General features: G+C 27.9%; 1 protein-coding gene across 6 annotated transcripts in view; it reads left to right on the top strand.

Annotated features, from left to right (window-relative positions):
* Positions 1–19,447, top strand: part of LOC111682798 (homeotic protein antennapedia) — a 159,094-nt gene that overhangs the window by 54,954 nt on the left and 84,693 nt on the right. Inside the window, exon 1 of one of the 6 annotated variants that reach the window (XM_046948351.1) lies at positions 12,737–13,246. The exons of the other annotated variants lie outside the window; for them this stretch is intronic. The gene's annotated coding sequence lies outside the window, so the exon portion shown is untranslated. Of the gene's footprint in view, positions 1–12,736; positions 13,247–19,447 lie in introns of those variants that run through there. 6 annotated transcript variants of the gene reach the window in all.

The raw sequence follows: 19,447 nt of genomic DNA, 5'->3' as shown, positions 1-19,447 counted from the left end.
TTTTGACGCTTACTCACAAAAACACACTCAAAAAAACTTATAAAGTTAATACAAAACGGTAAACAAGGATATAACTATTATTACAGAGTTGAGTAAAAAACAAGCAAGAGAATAATTTTGCAAACTCACCACCACAAGTTCTTCCATATTTGATGTCTTGCCAAAATGCACTTTGTTTTCTGTTGGCGCACAGAGCCAAAATTAATTGAAGTTCTACCATTAAAGAAACATCACATGCAACACAAGCAGCAAGCGGCACAGCTGTATACGACAACACAATGGTTGTTATTTTTTTCGCTTTTGCCGACGGTATTCAATGGCTGGCAAAATTGATTCCTGTTTGATTTTCAGTATTTTTGTTGTTTGCACGTTGCCATGTCTACTCGTTTTGCCTCTCTCTCTCAGTGTATGAAACGGTGTATTTTTTGTTGTGAAATGAGTGCGTTTGTGTGCATGTTTGAGAGTGTGTTGTATATTTATGGGTTGATCAATGTGAATCGACGGATGTATGTTTTATGGAGGTCGAGTAAAAAAAAGCAGCCATTATTCATTTTTCTGGGTATTTAAGAAAAACAAAAAGAACAACCAGAAGAAAAACGTAGAATTTTATTGTGTGATTTATTTTGGAATTGGCAAAAATATTTGGCCACAAAAAAATATATAAATACACAAGACTCAGATAAACTACGTAATTTTTTGTTATTTAAAGCAACAGAGTGCTGTTTCAAATACCAAAATTTAAAAAAAATCAATAAAATATTTTTTGCCGACGGTATTGAAGAAAAAATTTTTTGAGTCCTTTTTTATTTCAGTTAGTGAGCTGTTATGTTTAAAAATACTTTGCAATTATTTTCATGGCTCACTGATTTCAAACTCCCCTTGAGAAATTTTTATGTTAATTTTTTATTTACACGACCCACTTCCAGAAGGCTTTAAAAGCTTATATGCTTCAGTTTTTTAAAGTTTAGTTTTAGTTTATAAAAAATATGCTTTTGAAAAAACCCAGCTTTATAAGTAGTATGTATGTTTGTACATACGTATATATTAGCATTTTATTTATGTGGTTTTTAATTTCATGATGACGACGTTAATTAAGAAGTTTGTTAAGAAATGTCAAGTTCAAATTATTTTAAAAAAATTTGTAGCACCGAACAAAACTTTTTTTTAAAATTAATTTACAATACGTTAAAAATGCAAATTTTTGTTACAAATCGCTATGGTTGGTTTCCACAACTTGAGTTATGATTACAATATTGATAAATCTATTATAATCGAGTTGAAATGATTATAGTAATCATTGCCAATCATATTTTTGGTTGCATGTATTTGGGACAAATTATGAGATTGAAATTTTTTTTGTTAAATTCCCGACTTTAATTAATTTGTTAAAACATAAATCACATGAATGTTTTATCTCTATTCCAAGTTCTAACAAATTAATATAATTTTAGTAATTTTACCAAAAGATAAAATAAATTGATGTTTATGGTAATAACTGTAGTTTAATGGTAGACTTTTCTTAAACTTCTCCTGATTTATATTAATTAGAACGAATAAAAATAATTAAAATATCTATAAATTGTATCTAGTACCAAACAAAATCTTATCTTTACTTAACCAAACAATAGTTTTTTTACGATACACCAATTAAACAATGGCAATTGTGTGTGTGTTTAACTCATGTGCAACATAAAAAAGCGAAAAGTACAAAAATGAAGTGAAAACATAATTTAAATTATAACGAAAAATTTTCGCAATGCTTCGTTGACTGGCCACCAGCCTTGTTGTTGCAAAAAATGTTTTTGGGTGCAAATATTACAAGCTCGTATAACAAGAGGCATGTGATAATTACAGTCGGGTTAATAAGTAAATAAAACTAAATAACAAAGATAAAAAAATTCATACGTTTATTACTTTTATGTTTAATTGGTGTTTAACTAAACGTATACGCTATGAAGAAAACAGGTAGCACTTTTAAGCAATGGTGATAATTCGGATGCTATTTTATCAAACATTTTCGGCATTACAGGGTGGTACTGGTGGTACTATATTATGAGAATAGAAAGAGACTTCTGTATTAGTAAAAAATTAACCCATTTAGTTGGTGTAACAACAGAAATAAGACGCATTTTTTTCTTTTAATACGAAGAATTCACACTTTCATGACTGAGTGTAAGATCAGAATTTTCACTTTGCTCATCTTTTTACGCTTCGTACCTTGTAACTACGCTTTGACACATACTTCCTTTTCAACTTGTTTAACTTGAACCAAAAGTACAAAACAAATTTAAATAACTTTTTCCGTACATATGTATATATTTTTGTATTTAGTGGAAAGATTCTAGTTTTGCTTTTATTTTAAAATTATTTTTTAATTTTATTTAAAACTTTCTAAGAATAGCAACATGTCAATGTTGTTTGTTATTGTTTTCTACTAACGAACAAACTTAAATGTCAAAGTTCTCTTAAAAAAATTCTGGTTGTCGTCTGTAGTTTAGGGTTTTTGTGTTGTTTTTTCAAGATATTGTTGCCTTAAGTGTATTCTTTTCATTATATGTACCTTTTTTGAGTTTGTATTTTAGTGATATTTGTTTTTTCTTTTAATATATGTTGTTATAGTTGTTATTTCTTAGAATTTTTATTTCAACTTGAGAATTTAGCACAAATAACTGACTAAATACGTAATACAAAGTACTGCAAAATGAAAACAACAAATACAAACAAGTAAAAATTTATAGTCGGACATGGTCGACCATATGTGGAGACTTTTTAAATAATAAAGCATTAATTTTAATTTTTGCCTTAATTCAGAACTATTTCACTATTATGGGCCTATCTTTAAAAATTTTGGTAAGAATTTTGACCTTCAAGTGATTCTCCGAAGGGGGCTAGATTTTAATGAATCGTGATGACAACACAAATTTTCAGTATCATTTGGACTTATATGGAATTAGTTATTGCGAGTTTTAGAGAAGCACAATAACATTTAACATATTTATGAGCTCAAAAGCCCTATTCTGAGGTCCGGTGTATGGAGCTGGCGAAGAAATGGACTGATTTCAAGTATTTGCAATAGGCTTCGTTACTGAATCATAGTAGTAGAGCACGCTAAAGCGCGCAAGCTTTATATAGACTAAATCTCTTCAGAAAGTGATGCTAAGTCGATAAATAATTAAAGTTGGGTGTATTTTTTTGGGTGGTACGATCATCAGAACAAACGCCTATACAGGGCGTTGAAATGTTGAAATTTTCAAAAGCTGTTTAGATATCATTATCAATTCGTAATAAAGAGGGAACGTACTATTGGACGTCCACTGTACTATGTTAAAAACGGCAATGTTCCGCAATGGATTGTAATTTTTGTAAAGAAACAATTAATTTAAAAGTTAAAATATCGTCTTCCAATGCATCATAATGAACAAACGAGGGTATTTTTGAATACCCGATCCAAAACTCCGGGGGTTTAATGTTCTTAAATCGGAAAAAATGCTCCTATAAATAATATTCAGATCAATTGCCAAAAATTTCAATTTTTCGGAACAAAAAGTGATTTTTTTTCCATGTTATAGTGTACAGAATATTTTATTATAAAATAATTACATTCAAACAGGTAAAATTTTCATGAATTTTGTTAATATCATTAAGACATATACATATTGAAATTATCTGTATACTTACTTTTGTTGCGTAAATTTTGTACCTATTTAACTATACCTTAAATGAGAACTCAAGTAACCAAAATAACCCGGAAAAAAGTAGTGAATAATAATTACCATAATTGTTTTTAATAAATATGTTACTTTTTTGATTTTTGAAAAAAATTTTAAATAAAACCAATTGTCAGTATTTCTGTATACTTATTTTTGAGATTAACTGTATGGTCGGATACGCCCGGCTATACTTTCTGATTTCCTTATATTACATAATAAAGTTACATATTTGCTGGTCACTCTAATTTGAAACCGGAAATGTCAACTATACGCAATAAAGAAGACTTACTAGCAAAAATTTCAATATTTAATAAGAATCAAAAAATTAAAATTTGCTTAATTTTGTAATAAAACAAAAATAATATTCAATAAATATGTACGTTCAATAATTCAAAGAAATATCTATTGACGCATATATGTACATACTTATGTATGTTTGAATGAGTGCAATATGACTATAGTGAAATAAACGAAAACAAAAGAACTAAAAACAAACTCCCAACAATAAATTGCTCCAATTTCCTGCATATTTTGCACTTAATAAAAAATAGCTTAAAATGCTTCAAATTGACTCACACTTCAAAATCATCGTTCGTTTTTATTCATTCCCTACAACAAATTTTCCAAAAATACAAAAAGTAAAACACATTATAAGTACCGACATAACACACATTGTACCAAACGTTTGTATGTATGTATGTATGTATGTATGTATGTATGTATGTATGTATGTATGTATGTATGTATGTATGTATGTATGTATGTATGTATATATGTATTCATATACATAGATACATATATAATAACAATTTTTCGCACAAAATTTATAAAATAAAAATAAAGGCAACAACTACTAACATACATACATTAAAGAACAAAAATTCATTGCTGCCCCTGTCAGTATCAGCTCAGTTCTGCTTGTCTTATTCTTTGGCATTTTGTTAGCTCGAGTTTTGCGTTTTAACGTTTTATACGCTGACTACGACCACGATGACGATGACGACGACGACCCTTGCAAATGTATCCCAAAAATATAAGAACAGCAACAATAACAGCAGTAACAAAAACAGCACCAAAACAGAAAAAATATTTGTAAAGATAGAAACTGAACATTCACAAGTCCAGCCCGTACGTCAGTTACTTCGTTAGTTAGAAGAATAAGAAATGTTGAGTTGAGCAGTAATTTAAAAGAATTACTTCCAGAAATGATTTTTGCTTAGAAAATCAAATTAAAGATTCGTTAAGTGCTAATAGGTCCATCAATTAAAATAATAGTAAAGAATTTGGGCTATGTGTTATTTAAAAAAAATTTTACAGCAACACGTTGATATTAACATATTGAAGTTACTTTTACAAGGTAATTGTGTTAAATGTTATTTAAAATTGCAAACTTTATAGTAGATAAGTTCATTAATTTAAAATCTGGATATATGAAGGTTAATGTAAGTACGGGTTCGTTTGTATATATAAACACACATACATGTGTATGATAAGTTTTATGTGTGTGAGTATGTGTAAAGTTTTTAAATAGAATATACCAGCGTCATCATCATCATTGTCATGATCATCATTTCATGTATTAAATATAAATTTCCACACCCGTCCCTCTATGAGGAAGTATAATATTTTAGGAGTTTAAAAAGTTGAAGTTTTAATACTTAATTATTATATATTTAGGTAAGCTTACATTTTGTTTTTTAAGTAGCAATGCTCAAGTGAAGAACCTTCATTTATGTTTTATTCTACTAATAAGTATATCCATCGTAAATGTCTTCGATATAATTATTACATTAGTTTTAACATTTTGGCAATTGAACTAATATTTGATTGATGTCTGGGCCGTTTAACGAGAAATAAATGTAGCCAGCGCCAACAGGAGTTAAAATATCCTTAAGACAATAGTCTTGATTGAGCTGCAAAAAAATTAAGAAAATGAACATAATAGCAACAATAACAGCAAAAGCAAAAACAACTTTAACAAAAAAGTAAAATGAAAAAAAGAAAAACACATGAATATCAGAAACATAAAAAGTTTAGTGCTTTTTCTTGGGAAATTGTTAAACGCAAAATAATGTGTTGTGTCTCACAAGTCAAGTCCACATACAAAAGTCTACACATTTCCATGTATGTATACGCCAACAACTCCTAAAAGTATGTGAGTATTACATCCTAACAGTTTTGTAAGGATTTAATGTATTTTAAAAGAGAGTATCAGTCTAGTGTCTAACTTATTTTTTGTTTTCTTTGTACAATAACGTAGATAGGTCTTTAAAGGCCAATCTAGCGGGGCACAATTAAATTTTTTCTTATTATATTACCAGATATTATATCAATAGTTTGAGATACTGCTATTTCGATCTGCTGGGATGTAAAAACATTAAGAAAATATTACGTTTTCTTCATCAAATAATACTATTCGACTAGGTTATAATTTTAAAAATTTTGGAATATTTTCCTAAGTAAATCTGCAAAAATGGAAACTTCATTATCATGTCGAATTTCGTTTTTATCCTTGACCCCATACCAATCCACCTACGACTTGAACGACTTGAATATCCACAATTCACTTATAAACACTTGCAAGAAAATTAGCATGAATAATACTCTCATTTATCCGGATCGGTCATAGTCCCTAAATCTTTTAAAAAATAAGTTTTTCATCAACAAACTGCTTAAATATTTATATCGGTAATAATTTAAAATTCTTCATAAATGCTTCATTATGAGAAATATATCACCTTTTAAATTTATTACTGATATAGGGTATTAAATGGTCTACCCTACCCGACTACAAATTCTTACTTGAAATTATTAGAGAGGGTTTCTTAAAGTTTTCCTTATAAACTATGTGCGTGTGTGTGAATGGGTTGTTTGGTTATATGTAAGACCGTCATTTTGTCTAGCAATGTGTCTAACTGTGTGAGGGTTTGTTGTTAAAGCTATCCATTCAAGACTTCCGAAGCTTCAAACGCCCCGTCTCTTGACTCCTCTTGCAAATGCACGAACACTTTTAAATGGCTTCTGCTTTATTATGTTGTGTTTAAATAATATTTCTTTTTGTTTTTCCTTTAAAACTTGCATAGTGAAGTTCATACTTTTCTAAAAACTTTAAGTTCTTTCATACACTAAAAAGGAAATGACAGTTCCGTAACGTAAACGTAACGCAGCAGCGGGTTTATAAACACAATATAAACCCCCTTATGTTCTGCAGCGACTGCTATTGTATTCATACTAAAGAAAAATGCTTGTCTAAAAGGAAAAATAAATTTTCACTTGTTTTATATTAAAATAAAAAAATAACAAGTAGAAAATTCAAAAAACAAAAGCCTGACGGTATGACGTTTTGCCAGCCTGAATAGCTTTTGTGCTACGGTTTGTAATACATGTTGTTGTGAAAAGTGAAAGAAAAGCAAACCTTTAGAAAGCATAATAGTCTGTCAAATAAGCTAAAAATTTTATATTATTATATACTCATTTTATATTATTATATATAAGCAGCTAGAGAGGACTTTCGGCAGTATGTAACACAAGGACTTTCTTGGTGAATTTGTTAGCCATTAGCCATTCGAAAAAGTAAATATTTTACTTTTATACACAATACTTCTTAATTAATATCAATTCAGTAAATAGTTAGGTCCTTAAGAAAATAAACCTTTGGGAAGATCTGTATAGAATTGTGTTCTATATAATTGGGTTTGTTTTTGATTGAAATGTTTCTAACCAAAATTTTGAAGACTACAGGGTATGTGCGAATACTATATATTTGTTTGCCATCTCATACATGTTGAAAATTTTTAACATGGTGTTCATTATTCTTTCAGAAGTATATGCAGCAAAATCTTTACATTTTACAAACAATAAAATTATATTAAAAAAAGCATTTCAAAATTTTCACCCACTTTAAAATCATAATATAAGCAATTTCTTTAAGAATAAATTTTTTTTATAAAATTAATTAAATTAAAAGTTTTTAATTATTTAACTTATATAATTAAGAATTTTGCTAAAATGACCTTTATTATCCTTTTCTATAGTCTTAATTTTAGTAAAATTGTTTATTTAAGTCTATTGTATTTTGTAACAAATCAGCCTAATGATACAAAACAAAATATTTTCTATTTTCTTAAACCCACAACACATGCATACATATGTATATACTCACACATACATATATACATAAATATATACATATCCAAACATTATCTTGGCGTCTCGTTTCCTAATTATGAGGGAAACCCAAAAATTGTGTCATTTTATGAGTGATTTATGGTTTTTGGAAATATGTCAAATATTTATATATTATTTTTAATACATAGAAAATGTTGTATGTAAGTATTTCTTTTTGTTTGTTAGTATTTATTTTATTTTTAGATTTGCCACTTTTTTCGCCTTCACTCCTGTCTCTAAAGGATGCTTAGTCGATTTTTAAGGCTCAATCTCGGATCTTTTTTGTATGATTATTAAAAATTTTATATATGACAAAAAAGTTTGTTTTTCAAATTTACAACTGGTATTTTGTATCGTTTTTTAAATAGTAAAATAGAGAGAATACACATCCATATTTTTAAAATACATAAAAAACTAATTTAATTTAATGTGAATTACATAGACCATATTCAAAGCTATGAATATGAATCTGGTCTCATAATTTATACATCGCAAAAGTTTTCAATTTAAAAGAAATCCGTTTTTGGCTATATTTGTGGCGCTATATTAAGTTACCCTTTGCTTATAAAATCCACTATGCCATCTCAAGGTATAATCTGTTGACTTAAAAAAACCGTACCTCTCGAATAGGGCCTTTGTGCTCATAATTAAGTTAAATGTTCTATTATGTCAACAAAAATCGGCAAAACTAGTTTACTTGAAGGTCAACATTTACCTATAAACACTAATAACACTTTTAAATTCTACATAAAAAACTTTGAAGTATACGTGAATTCCTCTACCAATATTTATATAGGGATAGGCCCATATTTTCCAATACTCCCCTTTGAGTTCTCTTGTAAAACGTCTCTTTTTTTGCTAAAAATAAGTAAAAGTATTCCGGAATAAAGTTAAAAAATAAATCAAATACTTTTTTTAATAATCTCCATTTTTAACATACTGACTGATGTAGGGTATCATATAGTCGTCTATGCCCGACTATACATTTATACTTGTTTATTTATATAAAAGTCTTTGCTGTGATGGCGTTAGTTCACGTTTTGGAATTTAAAGTGGTCTCAAACCTCAAGATATAACGAAGATAAAAGTTCATATAAACATAGGAATAACATTGGCTAAAATGGGGTTTTTACAAACTTCATGACTTGATATCTGGAACACCTGATATAAATTATGAGGTCACATTCAGATTCAGCGAAATACCATCATAGCATAGTTTAGACTGCGGATTTCGACATTTTTAAAATTTGGTTATTTTATTTCACTTCACTTAAAAGCTCTATTTTTCTTCTATTTAATCTTCTTAAAAATTTACCATTCACATGAAAGTGATTGTTATATGCTTATACAAAAATACACACTATACGTAGATACAAGAGAAATTTGCACGGTTATTATTATTTGAATACAAAATCAATTATTAAGAATTAGGTATTCGAAATTGTAATTCGATTTCCAAAATTTCCGAAATAATTTAATCTTGCCTTTTCATGATTTTCTTTGCGATGTCTCAATTTGTGAGTAACAAAATTAAAATTCTTGTGTGTACTTTTTTATAAAATCCTTCAACACTTTAGTAAAATTACAAAAAAATGCATGCTAAAAGTACTTACCTATTTTCAATTATTCCAACAAATTTTTAGTACTCGTATACATGCATATATACGTAATACAAAGTAAAAGTATTAAACGTTTATTAAGGGGAAAATTTTATTATATATTAAGAATATCAAAGACTGTCTGAACATGGACATGTCATCATTGTTGAACAGATTACACCAATATTAGACAAAAAATGAGAGGTACATAGAAAAAATGTTTTAAATTTTAAAAGCACTTCAAAAAGAAAATTTTCTGACAAGCATGTTGACAATTTACTCTTAGTTTGCATAAGCAGTATAAACTCACACTAACACTGAAACATATCTTATACGTTAGTGATGGGGCTTGTATTGCAATAATTTTTAATTTTTCTTCATGACGTAGCAATAATTCAATTCCCTTTAAATGAATTTTCATAAAAATTGTGCGAGAAAGTATTTTAATATATTACCTTAATATCTTACGGAGTAACTACTTTGTTTCCAAAGGTGCACATGAATGCTGTATTTTCATGTTTCTGAGTGTGTTAAACTAATGTATACATTAACAGCTAGGCATTCAAAATTAGTGACTATGAATCATTTTATATTGTACAATATAAAGTGAGGGACATTACAATTAATGCATTATTTTAACTAACTTTTTAATTATTATAACAAATAAAAAAATACGAGTTTTTTTATTCAATTGTATACTACTTACATACATAAATATATTGAAAAAATAAATACTATCTAAAAAGTTCCTTATATAAGTTACAAAATAAATTCCCAAAATTTAATTTTATTACGTGCTCCAAAAAACAAAGCGAGTTTTGTCCGTCCTAGAATTGTTCTCTGTGTTGTAAAACTATGTCATGCTAAAAAATTAGGCTGATCGAACATTGTAAGATCTGACAACCGTGTATCACGGCTTTAAGGATTACATAAATTATCAGTTTCAAAAACAACATTTTTCTTTTGAAAGTTAACTTCATAGTCTACCCTTTTTCACACTATTTTCAATATCGGACTGTATGCGATAAGTTCCAGTCATTTTTTGTAAATATGATCAACAAATAAATAATATTTCGACATAGTGTACTGAGAATTCGCAAATTTTGCAAAATTTGACTTTGAACTCCACATTTTATGGGTTAAGAATGTCCGATTAGTATAAAATTTGGAATATATTTTATATTATCTGATCTTAAATATCCTGAAAATACTTTGTTTGCAGTGTTCAAATCGCAGGTATAGCTAAACTGTAAGAATTATTGATCTAATTTTTTCACCGTTTTATTCATTTATCTGTTGCTCATAAATCTCCATAGATCTTCTAAAAATTTTAAAATTTGTTTAACAAAGTATATTTTTTGTCACATTTCCAATTTATGTACTGTGAGGCACGGAAATTTGCAATAACTTTAAAAATTTTCAAGCAATTTTTGTGTTTTATATCTTTCTGAAATGCATATTCTCTGCACATTGTGATTCTTTTACAACAAAGAAATCGGCACCTGTTGACGTTATTCCATCAGCCTAAGTTTTTGCATGGTATAGTTTTACAAGCCATAAAACAAGCTAATATACAAGCTTGGAGCACTCTAATGTTTACCAATTGTTTTAATAAATCTTAAAATTTATGCCAGAAGAGCTTTCAAACAATATTGAAAATTCATAAGAAAAAATCAATAATAATTTACATATATTATTACCTTTCGAATAAGTGTTAGTATCTAAGACTGAAGGACTAAATATGATACGCTGCGTTATTCAATTATTTGATTTCCTTTTCAAGTTTTTTTGTTTTTCCTGTTAGATGACGATGATTGTTGGCATCTCTGCCAAGTAAACAATATTTCGTTTTCTATTTCATGGCATCATAAACATTCATTACAATTCTTTATTTTTTAACATCTAGAGCACGTTTCATTTTTTCTATTGATTTCAATTATCAGAGATTTGCTGGTGTTTTCTTTTCTGCTTTTTCATATTCAGGTGACATAGTACACCAACAGCACTTATAGTATTACTTGCTACATTAGATGCTTCTTTCGTTTGAATATTTTTTGTTATTGCTTCTGGAATGTACTCTACAAGTACTTTGGTTGTATTTTTTCTAGGGATTTTTTGGCGCTTATTGTTATCAACACTGTAAATATGGCAAATGTTTATAAAACAAACAAAAAATATTTTAAATTTGATAATATTTCAGACATAATGACAGTTAAATGCTTGCTTGAATTTCTCTCATTTCTGTTTTCAAGGCGCATGTTCATGATTTAAGAGATTTTGAAATTTATTGACGAAAATATTTGTTTTACAATTTCTGGATAACAAATATGTTTTCATTTTAAATAAATTTATTTCTCTTTGGTATGGAAAATGCTCTTGAAGCAGCCAGCATCCAGTTGGAGTTAGTAAGGTGACCATTTGAAATTTCAAATTTATTTTCAATTAATCAAAATATTAGTATTTGCAACATTTTACTTTTTTTATAATTGTCAGACTTAGGGGATGCGAATTAAATTTTTAATTACATTGAAAAATAAAAAAAAAAAAAAAAAAATACCAGTCGACAAATGCCCTCAGAATTTTTGTTATAAACCACAACAGTTCACTTTTAGGTAAAACAAAACTTGAGAAAACAACTGGTCGCCCTCACTCTACTATATTTACTCTCTTCTAAGAGCTCCTGGCGCTCACAGTAATAATCATTCTTAATATTTTATTAACCCCAATATATATATAAACATATAAAATACTCTTTATAAAATGATTATTATCTCCATTATCAATTAAATTTACTCTAAAAGTTGTTGTATATTAACGGCACCCAATATTGCCCTTTTCCACTGAAAAGTTATATGTTTTCTTTTTGGTTTGGCTCTCCTCCATCAAAATTACTCCAACAAAATTATAAAAATAAAAATGAGCAGAAAATTTTCTCTGATTTCCTTTCATAAAATTACCACAATACATTATAGAAAAATACTACCGAACTCTGGAAAAAAGACAAGACGGGGACAAAGGAGATGAGAATAAAAATAAAATATTTTATTTTAACTTTGGCAAAAAACAAAAATTCAAGTAGTTGGAAATTTACGAGACTGCGATGGGGTTGACACATAAAATATTAACGCAGAATTATGAATAAATATTTATAAATAAATTATAAAATAAATAAAAAAGAACAAAATAAAAATTAACTTAAACGAAAATTAAAACAGTGCTAATAAAGTCAAAAACATTTTAATAGGAAAACTTAAAAAAATAATTTGTGTTCAATTGCAAAAGAAAAGTTTAAAACAAATATTCATTTTACCGTCGCTTTTTAGAAAATCAAAACATTTAAAATTATTACTATTGCCATAAATGAAATCATCATGATATAAAATGTTGTTTCCTACTTTTATCGAGTGTTTTATTGTGCGTTATTGTGGGCATTGCTGTAAATTACGAACATGTTGCTGCCATTATTAATAATTCCTTCAAAATCCTTATTGTCTTCATCGTCGCTATTGTTGTTGATCATTACGATAATATTGAAGAAGTGTAAAATTCGTATTAGAACTAAGCGTAAAAAAATTCGTAAATAACGAAGATTTCAAAAGTGAAAAAAGAAAAATAATAATTTTATTTATTTTTCCTTTATGCAAATTTGTGTTTTGATTTTGTTGTTTTTTGTTAACGCGGGTGCTAGAAGAAAGAAACAAGAACTGCTAATTTATTTTGGGTTTAAAGGATAAATTCCAGTTTTATTCGAGTTGCTGTTAATTTAAAAAGGTCTGTAAAAGTTTTTAAAAAAACTTTAGATTCATATTTGTTTACATATTAAAAAAAGCTATTTATTTGTTATATTAATTTTCTTAACGTTTGTAGTATTTTTCCAAATTAGACACCATATAAAGAAAAATAGAGGAGATTACATGAAAATCTATATTTACAAATGAATTTTATATACATTTAATCACAATTTGATTAAAAGTAAATCTTCAAAATTCATGGATTCGAGGAAATTGAAGTTTTCACTTTGGTTTATTCACTTTGTAGCTTATTATAATTTCAACTTAAAAATGTCATCACTTTGTACGTGCATTGATGCACTAAAAATATAAATTATTTGTTAAATTTTTATATTAAAAGTTTAATCATGTCGCGGTATTATAATAAAAAAATACTAATAAAAAATTGTTCAACTCTAATTAAAACATCTTATTAGCCAAGAAACATGTACCAACCTTAATAAATTTTACCTCTAAATACCCTTAAACAACGTATCAAAAAAATCTGATATTATATGTTGCAAAAACTAAATAAAACTATAACATCAATTTATGTAATATTTTACAACATTACATGGAATTTTCAAACATAATTGAGCTACAAAAGCCAAGCAAATCATTGGCAACCAAACCATATTAGCAGCAGTGGCAACAGCGTGATGCCATAAATTTAAAATACTAATGATTTGAAAAATTACAAAATCATGCACAAAATGGTCATTTTAAGTAAGACAAAACAAAAAAATAGACGAAGAGAAAAATACTTTTAACACAACATAAAGAGGTGTTTAAGAGACACACAAATAAACGTTTAGCTATAAAAACAAAAAATATAAGTAATAAATACACGACAAATGAAACCAGCCCCAAGGTCATCAAAATGTAACTAGGATTATAAAACAGTAACGACTCTATACACAAGTTAAACATTTTTAGTTATAAGGTTCACAACAGGTGTTTTTTTGCATATACTTTTTAAGAAGAATTGTCAGATAATATTTCACTTTGATCTGGTTTTAACAGGCCCTACTGTAACCCCCATCATAATCATATGACGAAGAGGAAAAATTAAAAAAATGAAGAAAATTGCAGGAACGAGGGAATATGTTGGTTCGTTCTTTGGTATGTCAAAGTTATATCGACCAGTTTAAGCATTTAACGTATAATAAATTACGTGTAAAACAACGTGTGAACTAACATAAATAATTTTCTTAATCCATCTAGCTAACTTATAGATAGGAGTACTCATAAACACTAACACTTGTATAAATTCATCATCCAACAAATCTGTATTAAAATCGTTAAAATGTAGTTTTTCATGTTCCTTGTCTATTCCCGCTTTCGTTTGCTGATTTGCTTGATTGAGATTACTGTTAGTCTGCAACAAAAGGAAGACGAGTCCATAGTAAATGATCAGCCCCCTTTTAAGCTCTTACTCACATACATATGCACGTGTATATAAAGTTTCACAGAGATCTAAAGGAAATAGTTATTAAAAACAATTTTATAATCTTAATAAGAATTGAAATTAATTTTTCATGCGAATTTGACAAATAATTTGAAAAAGTATTCATTAAAAATCACATGAAAATACAAATACAGCTTTACAGGCGAAATATCTGATGAATTAGACAGAATTTATATAACGCGTTATCTGTAAGGCCTTATTAACTACGTCTATATAATTCAGACTATATGTAGTAGCATTTGAAGAGAATATTGTTAGGTAAGTATTCAAAATTGAAAGTCATTACCTATCTATAAAGTTGGGTATGATTATCTTAATTTTAATAAACATTAATATAAATAATAAATTGTATATGTATTTTAAATAAATTCTTTAACAACTCTGGTAATACAAACACACATGCCGTACTTATATGTATATGTTTCGATTATTTTTGTTTTTTTCTTCTTGTGGCAACAATCGATTAAACTTTGATAAAAATCAATTTGCAGTAATAATAAATTGCTTAACTATAAGTAAAGTGTGCTTGAGTCTAGCACTATGAGTGCCTGCAACTCTAGTAGACATGTTGCAAAGACCACATGAAAGAAAGAACACACTCTGAAACACCGACAACAGATGTGTTGTGGTGATTTTTTTATTATTTAGTCTGCAGATTTTACTCTTCTTTAACAATTTTATTTAAAAGTTTAGCAAATGATTAACTTCTACACTCCACGACCAGCTTGTTTCATTTAACTAAGCTGGATATTTCTCATCATTTTTAGTATCTGTTTTTTTTTTCTTACATTTTTTGTTGTTCGGTTTAGTTTATTTTGTACAAATTGCCCACAAGGTGAAATAAAATTTACAAACATTATAATCATCGGTTAAGTATCACCATCACACCATTCAAATCTTTAAGACATTAAACAACAACATCAGCTGCAGCAATAGCATAACATACAACGTATGCATGTATGTATAAGTGTACTAGCAACATTTTGTAGTTGCTTGTACTACTCGCTTTGTATATACTACACCTTCAATGTGTTAAACCACAGAAATTAAACATTAACCTGCTTTCCATGAAAAGGCGAGTTAAGCCAGCTGTAGTTGTTTCAGCACTAGAGGATGATGCGTGTTACTTGAGTGGATGGATTCTGCTTTAAACTAAAAGACAAAAAACCCTCTATACTCCACCTTCACTTAATTTTTATATTTTTTGGTTTTTGTTATTATTTGGCCCAAAGGCAACACTTGGCCGCCAAATCACGATTCACAACTTAATCCACAAGTTGGTTAAGGTCGCTTTTAGTTTACTTTAACAATCTTTTAACTACTCGTACTTGTTTTGACTCCCCTTTCTAACTAAAACAACTAAAAGCTTAAGTCGAACTAAGTTAAGTTCATACAAAAAAGTTTATAATATCTTAGTGGTTAAGTCATAAAGTTGATAGTTTATGCGAAATTTTAGTTTTTTTGTGACTTTAAAGCACAGAATACCCAAAAATTGTATTTCATGTTTGATTACCATAGTAAACCAGTTTCGAACTGTTCAATTCTTTCTATTTCTAAATTACTTCAATAATAAAGAGTACTTCTAAAGTCGTCTCTGTCTAATAGTTTTTCACATTGACTGTTTTTATTTTAATATTGCATTTAGGTGTAACCTTTAGAAGAACTTTTCGTTGCAATCACGTTTGTTTTTATACGTTTTTCATCTTCATTTATTTTTTTTTTTTTCATTTTATTTTGGTTTACTTTACTTTTCATTTTGTTTGCGGTTTGTGGCAATAGCAGCAACATTAGGTTTTCAACGTCTGCAGTTCGAACTTTAAGTCTATGAAATAGAGTTTGTATTCTTTAGTTTTTTCTTTGTTCCTTGCGGAAATGTTATTCTTAATAATATAAACACACACAATCATTATTTACTTGTTAGAACCACTTAAAATTAGACAAAAATAAAAGAAAAACTTAAAACAATTTAGTAGATTTCCAGTGGCGTAAACTAAACTAAATAAACTCTTCACAGAAGTTAAAACCGGTAGAAAAGTACAGAAATTTATACAATTTTAACAACGGATGTGCATACAATTTAAATAACCAAGTTATCATTTTGATAACCACTTTTGTAATTTTGACAATGTACTTTTGTGAATTTGATTACTCTTTGTGTCATTTCGGCAACGCATCTTTGTGATTTTGACAACGTTATGTTACGTTTGACAACATAGCGTTATTGATTCCACTTGTCTACATATTTAGCCTTTTTATGAAAATCAGTTTTTCGTTTATTAATTGTTAAAATATATCGGCATTAAAGTAAATTTCAACAAACAAATTAAATTATTATGTCAGTACTATTTAATAAACCGTCACTATTTGTAGAGTGTAACTGGCACATGAAAACATCTTTGCAATTTGACTAATCTAACAAACATGTCTTAACTATTTCGCAATAAAAAATTTCTGAATAAAGTTATTTAAAATAAAATATATTTATTTACATTCTAAACTGCCATTTGTTATAAAGATGCATCAAACGTCAGTTTTTCTGTAAATATTCCAACTTAAATAAAAAATATCATAAAAACGCAAAAAGGTTAGACCAAAGATAAAAAAAGTTCAAGACAAAAAAAAACATTTTACAATAAAATATATACGTAAAAATCGCCTCTTTCAATATAAAAGTAAGAAAATTGGTAATGAAGATGTTAAATGCAGCTGTTGCCATTAAAGGAGCCTGAAATGAAAACGAACGAACCAATGCACTTGGAGTAAATAAATGTTGCAAAGAAAATACTAAAAAAAACATTTTACAAAAAGTGCAAAGTTTATTATGAAGTTCATAGAAGAAGATTTATTTGGTAAATATTTCCTAAAGATGAACTTCCATTTTATTTAATGAACCCATCAAAATATAATAGAGTTTAGACAAAGCTGCCAATAAGAACCTCCAATCAATCAAAGATGAAAGATAATAAAAATTATTGTTTAACAAATAAATAAAATGCCAACAATTACTTTATTTAAATGGTATATATTTAATAAAGGTATAACAATGTAGCAAAAATTGTATCACAATAAAAATAAAATTTTAAAATTTACTTTTAATTTCTTATTCAAAGCAACATTGAATGCATTTAAAAGTGCTTTAATTAAAGTAACGAAAAGACGACAATGAAAAATGACATCCCTCCTATGATAACTTTCGGATAATTTAATTTTTTCTGATTAGCACGCAGCAAATTTTGCTGGCTTCTTTAAATAAAATTGTTATTAAAAACATATATTTTCACAAAATATTTATAAATTTTATTTTCATTTTATTTAATTCCATATTTCCATTTGGTTTCTTTTTTTCTTCTTTTGTAATGTAATTGTCAACCTGTGTTTTTTCCTGAATGTCATTTAATTTTTTTTTCAAATATTGACAATTGTAACGGATACAACCGCACATTTCTCATGGTTGCATTTTTAAAAATTTTTTGTTATTGTTGTTCTTGCAATATTACTATTGACTATTTTTTTATAAACTGATGCATTTGTACAAAAAAACAAAAAAAATATATATATAGAACATGGCGAAAACATAATGTCCTGTATCCTAGTACACGTGTCCTTTATAAAAAAACACATCGAACATTGATTTATGACTAACTTTAAAAAAAACTGTAATCAACTATAAAGTACAGCATTGTGAAAAAACGCAAAAAGTGAAAAACAAAACAGAACAGTGAAATGTTGAATGCATCCGTTAATGTGAAAACGCCATAATACGGCTGATGAGGTCGAGGATGATGCTGATGACGAGGATTGTGTTCTACATATGATGGCAATACCATTTTATTGTGATGACAATTCTCTTAAATGACAAAACGACATACATACAAATGTGTGTACATTAAATGCACAGGACTAAGGATTCGGGAATTTCAGACCACTATAATTGATATAAAATCAATGTGTGTGTATTAACAACAATACCTTTCGAATACTCACTTAGTACGAGTGAGTACTAATGTGGCAATTTTAATTTTTTTTGCATGTTCTCTGTATGTTGTATTGTTGTGTTTTACCACATTGTTATACCCTTATATACTGTTTGTTGTTTTTGCTTTACTTTTTCAATTTCCAAAATTGTTTGTGACAAAAGAGGATGTCACCATGTCTCATGTAATATGCACTCACATACGCACTACTTACATGAATATTTCAAATGCATTTCTATAGAATAGAAATGCATTTATGCGCAAATGTTTGCGAATTCCGAAAACCCCCTTCTTTGTCAGCAACCACTCACCTATCAACTTATTGTATTATATCAATTGTTAAAAGGATGCATTTTTTTGTCTTTTTTGCATTACATGTGTTTCAATGTTTTTTTCTTTGTTGCATAAATATGCAAAAATGTTGAATATAATGTTGGAATGACTTTACAATTCGTTGTGCATTGCATAAATTTGCAACATATAGAATGAAAGAATATATAAAAAAACGAAAACGCGTGTCACATGTCGATTTTCAATTGTTCACAAATTAATAAATACATTCATTTCATTCATCGTACAACACATTGCGCACTATTTTCCTCTGTTCATACATTTATTTTATTTTTTACTGTTACTTGCCACATACAATAGTGATGATATTGTGTGTCATAAAAATTCGTCATATGAAATCAAAATCGACTTTTTGATTCGTTATTATGCACCGTATTAAAGTACATGTTTCTGGTAAATTTTTCACTCC

Source organism: Lucilia cuprina, chromosome 4, assembly GCF_022045245.1.
Source record: "Lucilia cuprina isolate Lc7/37 chromosome 4, ASM2204524v1, whole genome shotgun sequence".
Taxonomy (NCBI): Eukaryota; Metazoa; Arthropoda; class Insecta; order Diptera; family Calliphoridae; genus Lucilia; species Lucilia cuprina.
This window is presented reverse-complemented; position numbering and strand designations above follow the sequence as displayed.